This window comes from Martes martes (assembly GCF_963455335.1).
Source record: "Martes martes genome assembly, chromosome: 11".
In the NCBI taxonomy this organism is placed as follows: domain Eukaryota; kingdom Metazoa; phylum Chordata; class Mammalia; order Carnivora; family Mustelidae; genus Martes; species Martes martes.
The window spans coordinates 51,296,356-51,312,042 of record NC_137899.1 but is presented as its reverse complement, the minus strand read 5'-3'; positions in this window follow the sequence as shown (position 1 = coordinate 51,312,042).

The window sequence follows — 15,687 nt, the reverse complement described above, 5'->3', positions numbered from 1 at the left end:
CTAGCAACCGATTTCAAAGTAAAGCAATAAATGCGTGCTCCTTAAAGAGAATGTGTCGACAAATACGTGTTTCCACTCAAGTCTCATAGGACCTCAGGAAAGTAGTCAGGGCCAACTTTAAGTTTCTATGTCCACTTTCTTTCTTTCAAATGGAAGAAGACTTTGAGAAAAAACTCCAGTGAAACAATGGTTTGCAAAATCCAATGAGCAAGAGCATCAGTTTTAATTAATTCAACTCAAAGAGTTTCAACAGAACCAGCATTGATTGGGCATGTAGTATATGACTGATAAATACAAAGAGGAAGAAAGGATGATCCTGGCCTCGAAGAACTTCAAGTTTAGCAGGGGGAAGGAGGCAGAACCTAATGCTCTACAGAGGTACCAAAAAGGGGAACCTATTATTACACAACGGGGAATGCTTCCATAAGAAAATGGTCAATGAGTTGGATTCTGCCGATGGGCAGACCTTGAGAAGTGTTCTAAGCAGAGAGAATCACATGTACAATGGCATTCCCACAAAGCTCGTTTCCTGCCTCTTTGCTTTTATGAATAATAATTGATACTAAAATAATCCTTTTTATTGTAGTACACATGTATCAACACAGTCTACCAACACATGTATATTTATAGGAAAAATACAATCTTAGTACAAAGTTAAAGAAAGTTTCCATCATTATAGCATTTTTCTTTAATGCGTTAAAATTAACATGTAATTGTTCACTATGAAGTGTACCATTTAGTGGCACACAGTGCTGTTCACGACGCTTGTAGCCATCGGCGCCATTTCTCATTTTAAAGCCATTATAGGAAAGACTAAAATGATCTGAATGATTGTGTACTTTATAAAGTTTAAACTCATTATCATTCTATCTCTCCTAGTAATTGATCCAAGATAAAGAAAGTTCCAGTTTTTTTAGAAATTAAGTTAGCATTTTTATCTAAATTAAATCTGTATTTTAGAACTTGGTACCTTCAAATTGTTTCACACAACTCAACAATTCAATTTTCAGTTTGTTTTTTTTAAAAGATTTTGTTTATTTATCTATTTATTTGAGAGAAAGCATATGCACCTGGGCACACGCATGAGCCTGGGGAGGGGCAGAGGGCGAGAACCTTTAAGCAGACTCCCCGCTGAGCGCTGAACCCCAGGCTGTGCTAGATTGCCAGACCATATGATCATGATCTGAGCTGAAGGTAGACACCTAACCGACGGAGGAAACTAGGTGCCCCAAGTCTCAGTTTTTTTTTTTAAAATTTTTTTTTTTAAGATTTTTATTTATGTATTTATTGACAGAGAGAGATCACAAGTAGGGAGAGAGGCAGGCAGAGAGAGAGGAGGAAGCAGGCTCCCCGCCGAGCAGAGAGCCCAATGCGGGACTCCATCTCAGGACCCTGAGATCATGACCTGAGCAGAAGGCAGAGGCTTAACCCACTGAGCCACCCAGGCACCCCCCCAAGTCTCAGTTTTTAATACTGTTTTTAGTTATTAAGTCCACTTATCTATGGTTATAAGGAGCACATTATTTGTGGCCTATGCATATAATGGAATATCATTCAAATTTAAAATGGGAGGACTTCTGACACATCATGTAACACTGTTGAAACTTTGAAGATATTACACTAAGTGAAATAAGCCAGTCACAAAATGATGAATATTGTCTGACTCTACATATATAAGGTACTTGGAGTCAAATTCATAGAGATAGAAAGCAAAAGGGAGGTTGGTTGTCAAAGTCTGGGAGGATGGGAGGAGGGGAGTTTTTGTTTAATGGGTACACAGTTTCAGTTTGGGAAGATAAAAAAGTTCTAGAGATGCATGATGATAATGGTTGTACAAGAATATAAGTGTACTTAATGAGACTGAATTGTACATATAAAAATGGTTGAAATGGCTAATTCTGTGTTATATGTATTTTACCACAATTTAGAAAATGAAAGTTAAATAAAAGCTTATCTAGATGATCAGAAATAAGTTACCCCACTAAGAAGCACTGAATAAATAAACATTCCTACTGCCATGAGAAAAGACTAGGGTAGATGTCCTTGTTGTGCTACGGACATACCATCTTCATGGTTCTATTTACAGTTCCAGGTCATTCCAAGCACAGAAAAATCCATGTGATTTCTTTAATCAGCAGGAACACGTTATCTTTGTGATGAGGGTTGGCTCACATGGAGAAAGCCAGCTTCTCTTATGAGAGTTAAGCCTTCCATTTCCTGAGACCTTCACTTTTAAAACTGTCCTCATGAGCAAGAGATCAGCACATCCTATCCTGTTATACCATTCTCTGTCAGCGTGAAAAAAAATGAATGATTGTAACAAAAACATCTGGAAACAGAAGAACATTTCTTACAGCATCTTATAAGTCAGGAGGTTATTCTGAATGTGCACCACTCCTGAAGAAGAGAGCTCAACTCTTTCTGCTTTTAAAAACGAAAGCCACAACAAACATTTATGTATCTGACACATTCCATCTGTTATCTTAATGACTTCTATTCCTGTTAGATTTTAGTTATTGGAATACAAGCAGTCTCAAGAACCATATTATAAATTTGGGAATTTACAATGTAGCTAAGCATCTGGAGAATTAACTAATTTAGAAGACATCCATCGGTAATGCAAGAAACTGAGGATGTACTATAAGATAAAATAAAATAGTCTTTTTTTAAAAAGATTTTATCTATTTATTTGACAGAGAGAGACCACAAGTAGGCAGAGAGGCAGGCAGAGAGAGAGGAGGAAGCAGGCTCCCCGCGGAGCAGAGAACCCGATGCAGGACTCGATCCCAGGACTCCAGGATCATGACCTGAGCTGAAGGCAGAGGCCTTAACCCACTGAGCCACCCAGGAGCCCCCCCAAAAAAATAGTCTTTTAAACATTATGTTTATATTACAGTTGCTCAAAGGAAAAATTATTTTTGAGACAGATTTTTATTTGTAACATGGATACTATCAAATAGTGTGCCATATACAGGTATACAAATTACCTGAGTCAGGACTATTTTTTTAAATGAGTGTCTACTTTAAAGCAGCTTTAAATTTTTTTTAGGATTTTTTGGGAAAGATGATGTGTTGAGCCTAAGTCCAGTTGAAAACTGTCTCAAATAAAAATATAAGATTAGATGAAAGGTTTTTTTGTTTGTTTGGTTTTTGTTCTTTGTTTTTTTTGTTTTGTTTTGTTTTGTTTTGTTTTGTTTTTTGGTGATGGCGGTGATAAAAGTTGGGGAAGAAATAACACCTTGTGTCAGGAGAAGCTCAGCTGTTCATAAATTTTACTTTGTGGAGTTTCTGCCTGTTCTTAGGTTTTCTAGGGCTGCCACACCAGGATGCTTCTCTATACTGACAAAGAAGCTCCGAGGGGAATATTTCCAAGCTCTCCCTTATCCCACCTTTGCCTTTCCAAAGTAGGACTCTGTCAGAATTTTCCCTTTTCCAGTAAGTTTACACCACTTTCTTTGGAAGGGACTGTAGATTGGTCTTTTATGCTTTCCTTTGGTCTGACTCCTCCTACACTATCTAGAGAAACTTTCTTAAAGGAAACCTAAGTTGTTTCCCAGGACACATAAGGTAAGAACCTGGAATATCATTTCTCCCTTACCTTTGACTCTGACTAAGGGAATAAGTTTAGAGCTCTCCATTCTTTCAAAGGAAAAAAAAAAATCTTCCACTTGCATTTTACCCCTTGTGATTTTGGCATTTCTTTCTCTACACCATAAGGCCTAGTGGAAGACTGGCTCGGGTTACTCATTGCCCAGTCACACCATGCTGCTGAAATCTACCAGCCCACCTCAGTCATGATCTCTCAATTTGTAAAATAAATGAAGACTTTAAAATACTTATCTTACCCATGTCTCAGCATCACCTGATGAAACTATGGGCAAATCATTCCTCTTTGAACTCTTTCCTCCTTTGGCCTTCCTTCCTTCCTTCCTTCCTTCCTTTTCTCCCTTTTTTCTTTCTTTCTTTCTTTCCCTCCATCCCATACATTTTGGTGCACCCAGGGTTGCTTTCCTCACCTCTTTATACTTAACACATAGTGGGTTTTCTCTCCCCATTTCTGTAGCTCCTTGTATCACCAATATGCTTTTGACACAGCTCTGCATTTTTAGCCTGGGTTTCTCCCCAATACCACCATATCCACAGTTTATCTCCCCAATACCACCATATCCACAGGCTTGAGTCCTCCCTGAGGCACTCCAATTAAAGTCCCCAAAGCCCCTCACACTCAAACTTTTCAAATCTGAACCACCCTTCTCTTTTCTCACATCTTCTTTCCCACCTTACATTCCAAGTCAGGAGTTAGGAGTTACTATAAATGAGCTAAAGGTGAGAAAGTCAACAGAAGTTACCTACACATAAAAAAATATGAATTTTTTTGTCACGAGCATGTATTGTTTCTATAATAAATTAAGCATGTCTTTGATAAACTCATATTTCTCAGCACTCAACTTCATATCCAGATAAAATAAGACTTTAAATTTTCATTTTATATCCTGCCTGCAAGTTCCAGATTAGGGTAATTGATTTATATGTTTTTCTAAGCAGTAAGCATTTTGCATTTCAATGAGACTATGATAGGAAATAATTCAATAAATATGGTCTATGCATGAGTTTTCCTATCTGTGTGTTGACAATAAACTGAAGTCACGGTCGGGCACTGACATGTGGACATTGGTGGAAAGTTTAGATATGAATCAGTCTCAGGAAAATGTTTTTATGCCTGAATTTTAAGTAGCAGAACCTTATGTCTGGAAGTTATTTTGTTTCATAGAAACAGCACCAAATAGAATTGGGCAAAGTCGTGAATATTGATTATTTATCTTCATGGTTCTGCACAGGTCATGACTATTTTATGTTTTATCAACCTTTTTCTTTACATGTTAGGCAAATGTTTACCAGAATGTGAACAGCAAACTAAAACATCCATAACAGATATTTTGACCTGTGAAAAACATTACTTAATTCTGTATGGTCTCAAGTGTAAGTTTTAAACTATGAGTTGACCCTTGGCCTGTGAAACAAGTGAATTTTTCAGAATCTTCATCTTAAATGTCTTTCTACAAAGACTGAGCTGGCACTGGAAAGGGAAGGTCAGATTAATAGACAGTTCAAGGCCAACAGGCACATTAATGTTAAGGTCTCTCTCATTATTACATTTTCATTTTGTTTTGCATTTGTGTTTTGGAAGCTGCCTTTAGACTCTGAACTTACTATGATCTGGGTGTGAACAGTGGATATGTTCAACAAGGAATGTTGAAAAAATTCTCACCAAACAAGTGTAGCAGTTTTATTCAGTATTAGCTAAAGGGCATAACACTGTGAAAGAGAAAATGAACCACTCATGTGCTCTCATCAACAATGAGGAAAATGGCTCCAGGCAATAGCCGAATAGTCCTTTTGAACTTGAGAAGCTCAGAGTTTGGCAGTGAGGAGGATCTTGTTTGTCCTGCTAGTTCTAAAGAACTACTCATTCTCAAATAATTCCAGTAAGTAAGGCACAAAGAAAAATTAATCAATCTCATTCTTTTCCTTAATATCTCTGCTTATTCTATCTTGTATCACATCCAAAATATGACATTGTTTTTTAAATAGATCTTGATATGTGCTATATCTTCCCATTTAAAATAGATTATCTTTGTAGCCTAATACTGCAAATAAGGCAATACATGCTACGAAGTTAAAGTTGTTTTGAAAAATGATACATCTTGTCATACGAAATTAAGAAAATTTAACAGGGTTGCAAAATTCTTATTTTCATTTTTGCATTCCTACCAGCAATGTGTGGGTTATTCCACATCCTCACCAGCATTTAATATTATTAGTAATTTTTATTTTAGCCATTTTAACTTGTGTCCAGTAGTAACTCACTATGGTTTTAATTTGCATTTCTCCAATGGTTAATGATGTTGAACATTTTTTTTTTTCATGTATTTCTTTGCCTTCCAAATACTCTCTCTGCTGAAGGGTCTGGTAATTTAGGGCTTTTTTTTTAAACCATGTTTTAATAGGGTTGTTTTCTTACTGTGGTATTTTGAGAGTTCCTTTTTTTATTCTGGGCTGAGTCCTTGTCAAATATGTGATTTTTCAAATATTTTCTCTCTGTTGGGAGCTTGTTCGTTCATTCTCTTCGATAACTGATTTGTGACAAAGATTCAAATGTAATGTAGTAAAGAAAAGATCATCTTCTCAACAGATAGTCCCAGAATAAATGGACATCCTTATATAAAAATGAGCTTAGACTCCGTAAGCAAAAGTTAACTCAAAAGATACCACAGACCTAACTGCTAAATTGAAACTACAAATATCCTGAGGACAATAATGAAGAAAATGTGTGTGATCTCACGTTAGGCAAAGATTTCTTAGGTGAGACACTAAAAGCGTATTCCCTAAAAGAACACTGACAAACTGGATCTAATTAAAATTTTACAAGTCTGCTCTTCTAAAGACAAACACTATTTTTTTATTATTTTTTTATTTTTAAAATTTTTTTAAAGATTTTATTTATTTGACAGACAGAGATCACAAGTAGGCAGAGAGGCAGGCAGAGAGAGAGGGGGAAGCAGGCTCGCCACTGAGCAGAGAACCCGACACGGGGCTTGATCCCAGGACCCCGAGATCATGACCTGAGCCGAAGGCAGAGACTTTAATCCACTGAGCCACCCAGGCGCCCCCAAACACTATTTTTAAAAATAAAAATATGAGAGGCTCAGAAGAGAAGGAATCAGCCAAGCAATCTACAAACAAATGGCTAATGTGATAGGAAAACTGAGAACAGTGTCCTGGATACAAAGTAAAGAGGCAGTATTAAGAAGGAAGGAGCCATTTACTGGGTCAAATCTGCTAAGGGACAGTAACTATTTTAGTTTGAATCAAGGAGTAAACAGGGACAAATGATCCCAGACTTGACCAGCTCTGGTCATTTTTTTTCCTAGTCATGATTTAGCTATTCCACCAAAGGAAGAGCCTCCTGGCATCACTGACCATTATCTGGTGAGATGGACTTATGCTTGGTGCCGTCAGTTTTGTGACTGGTACACAAGGGTTGAATTCAGGCTTATGGGCACTTAAACTTTAGTCATTATTATATCTGCATTCATTCGTTCACTCCTTCAGTAGTTACTGAGAGCCTTCTCTGTGCTCAACATTGAGCACGCACTGATGATGGGTATATGCCAGTGATTTAAAGCAGGCCCAGTGTCTGAAATGACAGAATTTATAGAATGGAGGAGATGACAAACATGAATCAAAGAGGCACAGTTGAGTGAAACTAGGATGTTTCTTCCCACTGCACGATAACAATGACAAGTGCTTTATTGATCCTACCATTATGAGACATTATTAATTGTGGCTTTATGAGGACTGTGTTCAGAATAACTCTTTGGCCATCAGGGACTTGTTTGTATCGATTAGCACCTCATACTATAGAAGTGTCCCTGGATAGGGCCGGGGTATTTTAACTCCTCTTCTTGTTTCTAACAGATTTCTTTATCCTTCCCCAAACTGAAGTTGCCATCTACCTTAATTCCATTCTCATACCTAAATATCTCCCCTCCTTTTACTTGATTCCTTTTTTAAATTAATAAGCCAATGTAAATCGAAGGACTAGAAAAACATTAATCACGATTAACTGGAATGAACCTGAAACGAATGTCGAATACAAGTATTCATGGGTTTTACCACTTGGTAAATTGATGATTAAAACAATATTGGCAATAGAGGTAGAAAATAAAGATACATTATGAAAAATAACATATTCTATTTCTGCAAGTCTATCCTCATAGAGATATGTTTTTATTATTAGAAATTGCATTTTTTTTTTTGCTGTGAGCATTTTTTTGCAGATGAAAGAGAATATAGCATAGAGGTTAAGAACACAGATTCTGCAACTAAATTCTCAGGCTTCTAGTTTGTCTACCTTCCAGTTGTGTTGACATGAGCAAGTTAACCACCCTAGGCCTCAGTTTTCTTATCTATGTACTTTAAAAGTTATTATGAAGATTAAATCAGTTAATACATATAGAGCATTAGAAGAGTTGCTAGCAGATATTAAGTCCATTATATATATATAGAGAGAGAGAATCAGAGAGAGAGAGAGAGAGAATGATGAGGCTTAGAGTTAGACAAGTAGATTCAAGGCCTGGTTTTACTACTTAATATTTATATAACATTGGGTAGTTTATTAACCTTTTCATGCCTATTAGCAAAAACAGGACTCATAATTAAGGCATTCATTCCTCGTGGAGTTGCCATGAAAGCATACATATGAAGCAGTTAGCACACGCAATTAAAACTAGCTCTTCTTTTAGGATTCATGGTAATGTATCTCCAAAAATGTAGATGGAACCATATAAATGGAACACAATTAAATTATTTATGATCTATTCCAAAAAAAATAAGAAAAATAAGAAAAAAAAGGGAGGGTGAAGAAAGATACAACCTAAATTTGCCTGGATTCTAGCAACTCTGAGTGAGTTTGGTCACTCAGGGAATTTCCCACGGATAATAACTTAAATCCAAAAAGAACATAGAACAAAAGAGTTAACTGAATGATTTTAAAGTTACGAGAGTGAATGGCTTGTCATTATTAATTGGTCTATTCCATGATTTACTTGCTGAGAAGAAGACAGATTTATCAATGAAAGAAAGCTAACTACTTCACCACTTTTGATGGAGTGCCTACAAGTAATAATTGCATGTGAACAGGCTGTCCAGACAGTTGTTCACTGAACTCCAGAGGAATAGTCGTTAAGTATGGAGATAGGAAAAAAATACACGTTTTTGATGCTCCGGGGTGAACTTGTGAGAGAAATGTAGATAACCCAGAAACCACCGCAGCCTACATACCAGCTGGCAGGCAGCCATAGGAAAAGAGCCAAGACTGGGGCCAGTGAGCATTTCCAGGAGCGGGTTGCGAGGAGCTACAGGCACCACCAATAACAACACAACAACAATCAAAGGACAATCTACATGCACAAAGAGCACGGAAAGGGCTGTTATGACCACATCCATCTTTCCTGTGACACCTGCTTGCGTAGATGACATTCATCAACCATACCACGTTTTCAACTGACACAGCACTCTCTTCCTGGGGAGACTTCAACATTTTTTTTTTTTTAAATTTCTTTTCAGCGTAACAGAATTCATTGTTTTTGTACCACACCCAGTGCTCCATGCACTACGTGCCCTCCTTAAACCCACCACCTGGCTCCCCCTACCTCCCACCCCCCGCCCCTTCAAAACCCTCAGACTGTTTTTCAGAGTTCATAGTCTCTCATGGTTCACCTCCCCTTCCAATTTCCCTCAACTCCCTTCTCCTCTCCATCTCCCTGTGTTCTCCATGTTATTTGTTATGCTCCACAAATAAGTGAAACCATATGATAATTGACTCTCTCTGCTTGACTTATTTCACTCAGCATAATCTCTTCCTGTCCCATCCATGTTGCTACAAAAGTTGGATATTCATCCTTTCTGATGGAGGCATAATACTCCATAGTGTATATGGACCACATCTTCCTTATCCATTCATCCGTTGAAGGGCATCTTGGTTCTTTCCACAGTTTGGTGACCGTGTCCATTGCTGCTATAAACATTGGGGTACAGATGGCCCTTCTTTTCACTACATCTGTATCTTTGGGGTGAACACCCAGTAGTGCAATTGCAGGGTCATAGGGAAGCTCTATTTTTAATTTCTTGAGGAATCTCCACACTGTTCTCCAAAGTGGCTGTACCAACTTGCATTCCCACCAACAGCGTAAGAGGGTTCCCCTTTCTCCACATCCTCTCCAACACACCTTGTTTCCTGTCTTGCTAATTTTGGCCATTCTAACCAAAGTAATTGAACTACTTTCCATATGTAAACCCAATTTCATTATGCCAGGGAAGGAAATTTAGGCTTTTTCACACTTTATCTTCCATGGTGGGTTTTTTTTTTTAAATATTTATTATAAAACTAGCAAGTGAAGGGAAGATCAGATGGGCTAACATTTTAATTATAAAGCCATTTTTGAAAAATACAACCTCTATTAATAAGTTGACAATGGAAAAATATGAGGACGTATTTAAATTAAGGAAGTTAAGACTTTTTAATTCACACTTAGAAATTTCCTGAGATACCACAGCAACCTCTCTCCTCAAAGTAAGGCAAATTTTACCATGATAAGAGGATGTGATTGTACTTTAGATAATTTGCTTTCACACTGAAAATTCCCCCTGAAGAAAGAGAAGATCAACTACTCTGATTTGGACCAAATGACGACAAAAACTGTGTTTGAATTTTGATCTTCGGTCATGCCTTGACTATAATTTAAGTGAGCAAAATGTTTTACGTAAGTGGAAATAAAAAACCTGTTTAAGTTAATATTCCATAATATTTACTAATCAAGAATCAAAGAAGTTTCTGTTTTTCTCATAAAAGAATAACAGTAGATACAAACATAGAACTTACAGTAAAAATTCTTACACATCTCTTTCCTTAGAACTCTTAGTATTTCAATGTTGGGGCTTTATTATTTGCCAGATGATGGCTATTACTTCTTATCTAGAATTCACTCTTAAAAATGAAGTCCTTTTTTTTTTGTAGTGACTATTAAAGGTTACAAATTAAACCTGCTTAATTCTTATAAGCCAGCACACAACCAAACAGTCAAGGGTTAAGTAGAGAGCTGAGTAATTTTCCAGTTAAAATAAGTAAATGTAGAGGAGAAGTGAGTTGGGGGAAGTCAGAGGGGTAGATGAAGGATGAGAGACTGTGGACTCTGAGAAACAAACTCTGAGGGTTTTGCAGGGGAAGAGGGGTGGGGGATTGGGTGAGCCTGGTGGTGGGTATTAAGGAGGGCATGTATTGCATGGAGCACTGAGTGTGGTGCATAAACAATGAATTTTGGACACGTAAAAAAATTTTTTTAAAAAAGTCAGTAAATGTAGTTATAATCTACTTCTACCACCAGGGACCCAAAACATTCTTTACAGGCATGGTGAGTTATTTGTGAAGTATTCTCTTTCTCTTTAGTTAGGGACAACGTCACATCAACAACTCCAGTGTCACATTTACTTTCTCAATTCTTTTATAAGACGCAAGAATCAGTAAATTCTAAGTGGGAAATAACCAGACCAATGTAGCTTTATAGCTAAGGTTAAAAAGTCAGTGTCCATGTAAAATATGAAGGTTTCTGGACTCTCACAAACTTCTGAACTTCCTCAGCTTTCCAAATTTAGTTAAATTTTAATTGAAGTGTAAATATTATTTATCTTAAAATGAAAAGGAGAATTAGTCCGAATTGTTTCAGGCTAGTAGAAAGTATTCTACGTAATGTTTTGTTAGATCCATATCGATGGGGAACAAATACTGTTCTGCCTGAGAACTTCATACACCTCATGCCTTTTACTTCCTAATGGTACTATGTCTGCCGTGGTCTAACAGGTAGTTCTTAAAACTTGGTGGTGAAAAGGTCATGGTGCTAACAAGATTAGATTCATAGCCAATCATCTTCAAAAAATGTGTATGAGCAGTAAGGGAAACAGAAAGTCTGTGCACTGCAAAAAAAAAAAAGAAGAGTTTCTAGCTCTCTAAAACCTTGTGAGCTGAAAGGTGATAATCAAAGTATCAAAAAATAAAATGTCTGCAAAACTGGGTTTTGTGTGAAACACTTACCTTAGTCAGTTACGTTAGCAGAATCCTGTGTTAAGGTGGTGTAAGAGAGGATATGAGTGTGCACAATGGTTTTGTTAGAGATAGCATAACCTACCAGAGATATAAATCCCACGGTTGAATTTCACACCATCTAACCAAGTCTTCCTTTCCCAGGCACTGAGAAATACTTCCTATTAGTCCAGTAGACTTCCTTACCAATTTAGGGCTTTGTATTCATTCATGGCAATGCGAGGGAACCATTAACCTAAAGTGAATGAATGAATGAATGAATGAATAAAATCAATGAAATGGATGGTACTGGATTTTAGCATACTTAGAAGTAGCCTTTTTCTAAAGCCTAGAAATGAAAATAATAATAATAATGTGATCTTGCTAAGTGCTGCCCTTTGAATTCAGTTCCAGTCTCAAATGCCCCTTGTTTTTCTCTTTCTCAAAGGAGTGTTAGGTCTTTTGGGGAAAATAAAGACCATTAAATGTATAATATTTGTTCCAGGGAGCAAGTTAAGGGTTCATATTCATAAATATTGTGTATCATTCTATCTCTAGTCATTGTGTGATTGCTCTAGTCTGCAGGGATTTTCTATTTTCAGGGAATAAGTATTCTATCTCTCCTGAGTATCAGAGGAATAAAAAGGTCTCCTAATCTGTAGCATATTAAATAAGAGAAGAAAATGGAAGTTATAATAGCAGAGACTGAAAAAAGTATGTTTAGAACTGATTCAAAATAAGAGCATAACATATCAAAATTTGTGATATGTCGACAAAGCTGTACTCAGAGAAAAGTTTGTCATCTTAAATGTCTTTATTAAAAAATTAGATTTAAAATAAAAGAACCAAGCAATCAACCAAGAATGTAAAACAAGAACAAAAATAAATCCAAGAAAGGAATCAAGTAAGATAAATATAACAATTAATAAATAAAGCAAATTAAAGTTATTGATGAATTGACATGGTTCAAAAATTTAAAAAATTCATTAAAAGGTCATATGAAATGGATAAACCTTTGAAAATTGTGATTAAGAAAAGGCACAGATTTTAAAAATAAGACTATATAACATCATAGTTAAACAGGATTTAAAAATTACTAAAATTAGCAAAAGAAGACCTGGAAAACCTAAGAAGACAAAAAATTACTAGCAGACATTGAAATGGTAATGAATAATGACTTGCCCTCTATTAGTCCTCACCAACAGCTATAGACCCAGGTTATTTTATGAGCAAGCATTAACGAATCCTCTCGTTTCTGTTTTAAAAAGGCAGACTATAGACTCAAAATCATAAAATGCTAACACATTACATCCAACAATGTACTATATGAAAAAAAAAAGCAGCATAACCAAGTAGGGCTTTATCTTGGGACTGCAAAAATGGCTTCACATTATAAATCTTTCAATGGAATGCACTATATTAATGTATTATAGATTGAAAAACCATTTGATCATCTTACTTGATTTTAAAATAGCATTCTAAATGAATTCAAGATGTTTATAACTATTTTTAAAAGTTTTTGGTAAGATAAAAAATATGTCAAGTAATTTCCTCAACTTTATAAAAGGATCTACCAGAGTCCCGCATCAAGAATTATCCTCAGTGATAAACTGTTAGAAGGCCCATATGGACAAAGAAGAAAAGTGTTCAACCTTCAACTTGAGGTCCAAGCCAATGTAATACAACAAGGAAAACAACTCAAATATTAGAAAGGAAGTTATAAAACTGACAATATACAGAGAGTATCAACATTTGTATGAAAACCTCAATGGGGTAAATAAGGGAATTGAATCAGGATGGCCAAATACAAACCCACCATATAATAACCTGTAACTTTTATCTGTATTTTATTCATATTCATATTTTATTCATATCCATAAGCCAATTATAAAATAAAATAGAACAAGAGGTCTATTTATAATAGTAATAATCATATCAAACACTTAGGAATAATCCTAATTAGACTTCACTGGAAGGTATAAAAAAAAACCTAAATAAATGGGGAAAATACTTTGTTCATAAATGAGAAGGTTTAATATTTTAATGATGTCTGTTACTGCCAAAATAACCTATTATTTTATTATAATACTAGTAAAAAATTATTTTTGTGGGAATTTAAAACCTGTTCTAAAATCCACAAAGAGGAGTGAATATTTAAAGATAAATACTCATAATAAGTACTCATTTGGGCAGCACATATACTAAAGTTAGAATGATACAGAGAGGATGAGCATAGCCTCTGTGCAAAAATAACCAAGAAAAATCTATAAAAGAAAATGAAGGGATGGCATTGTCTACTACATATGAAAAATAGAATTCCAATAATAAAAACATTATATTAGTGGGATAGGAATTGATAAGTAGATCAGTGGGATAGGAGTCTAAAAAAGAAATAAAAGCATGTGCTAATTTTTTTTTAAAGATTTTATTTTTTATTTGACACAGAGAGAGAGATCACAAGTAGGCAGAGCAGCAGGTAGAGAGAGAGAGAGGAGGTAACAGGCTCCCTGCTGAGCAGAGAGCCTGATGCCGGGCTCTATCCCAGGACCCTGGGATCATGACCTGAGCTGAAGGCAGAGGCTTAACCCACTGAGCCATCCAGGCACCCCAAAAGCATATGCTAATTTAAGACATGATTAAAGTGGCATTTTAGGTAAATAGGGTAAGAGGTACTTTTTTAAAAAAGATTTATCTTTTTGAGAGAGAGAGACCGGCTGTGCATGCATGCAAGGAGAGAGGGGCAGAAGGAGAGAAACGTCAAGCAGACTCCCTGCTGAGGGCGGAGCTCCACGTGGAGCCCGAGCTCATTGCCCATGAGACCATGACGGGAGCCCAGACCAAAAGTTGGTAGCTTAACTGACTGAGCCACCCAGGAGCGCCAGGGGTACATTTTTTAAAACAAATTTTAGGAGAATTATTTACTCATTTAGAAAGTTACAGTTAGCTCATATCTTGTATTCATAAAGATAAATTTCAGATGATTATAATCTAAACATAATATTATAAGAGCACTACACTGTATTATATATATCTTTTTTCATGTTTGGATCTGGAATGTATTCTTAAATAAAAAATTTCTAACAACAAAGAACTGGAAGTAGACTCGATATCTATACATAGAGGGACTCCTAATCTATGGAATGGAATATAAGGCAGCAGTTTAAAGGAAAGAGGCACTGATAAAGGGAAAAAATCAGGTTTTGGTATCATGGTAGTTATATGATGATACAATTTTTATAAAAAAAAAAAGACCAAAACAACTCTATAAATTTTCTCTATAATTATCAGTTTTTTCAAATGCAGAACACAAAGTCTAAAGTACCCGTATTAACCTGATGGCAATGGTTAGCTGTATAGAGGGGATTAAATTCAGGATTATTGTTATAGGTATATTAGCCTTGTAGATAATACTTAAATTTTAAATAAGGATGTATAAGAATGGATAAATTATAGGTAGATAAATTAAAAAAGACATTGTGGGGAAAGGATAATCAATCAAATTTATAATTTCTACAAAGGAAATGACAAATATGAAGATCAAATGTTATTAGAAATAGAACAGCTGTCTGATTTGACAACTATGGGAAAGAATGAGTTTGTTTTACCCAGTTTAGATGAAATCCTACAGATTCAAGCAAGTTTAATTTATTCTATGTTTTAGGAAAATAAAGTGTTTTCAAAATATTTCAAAGGATAAATTATTTCATTTTAAATTAGTTAAATAAGCGTAATTTATAGTGCAAATCAAAATATTTAAACCATGCTATTTTTGTGTTATTACGAGAGGCAAACTTTTATCCAAACGTTCTTCTTTGTAGCTTAAATGCATATGTTAACCCTGGGTCCATATTATTTTAAGTATATTTAGTGCCTAAATAAGTTCTAGGAATGTCTCTGCTCAAAATCAGCTGATGTTGGCTGTGCAGGATTCAAAAGCAGTATTAACCCAAGGTCACTGAAATGGCCCTAAGAAAACAATTTTCCTAAAAGTAAACACACAGACCAATCTTGTGTATATTTTTAGAACTAAATGCTCTTTTTTTTCACTT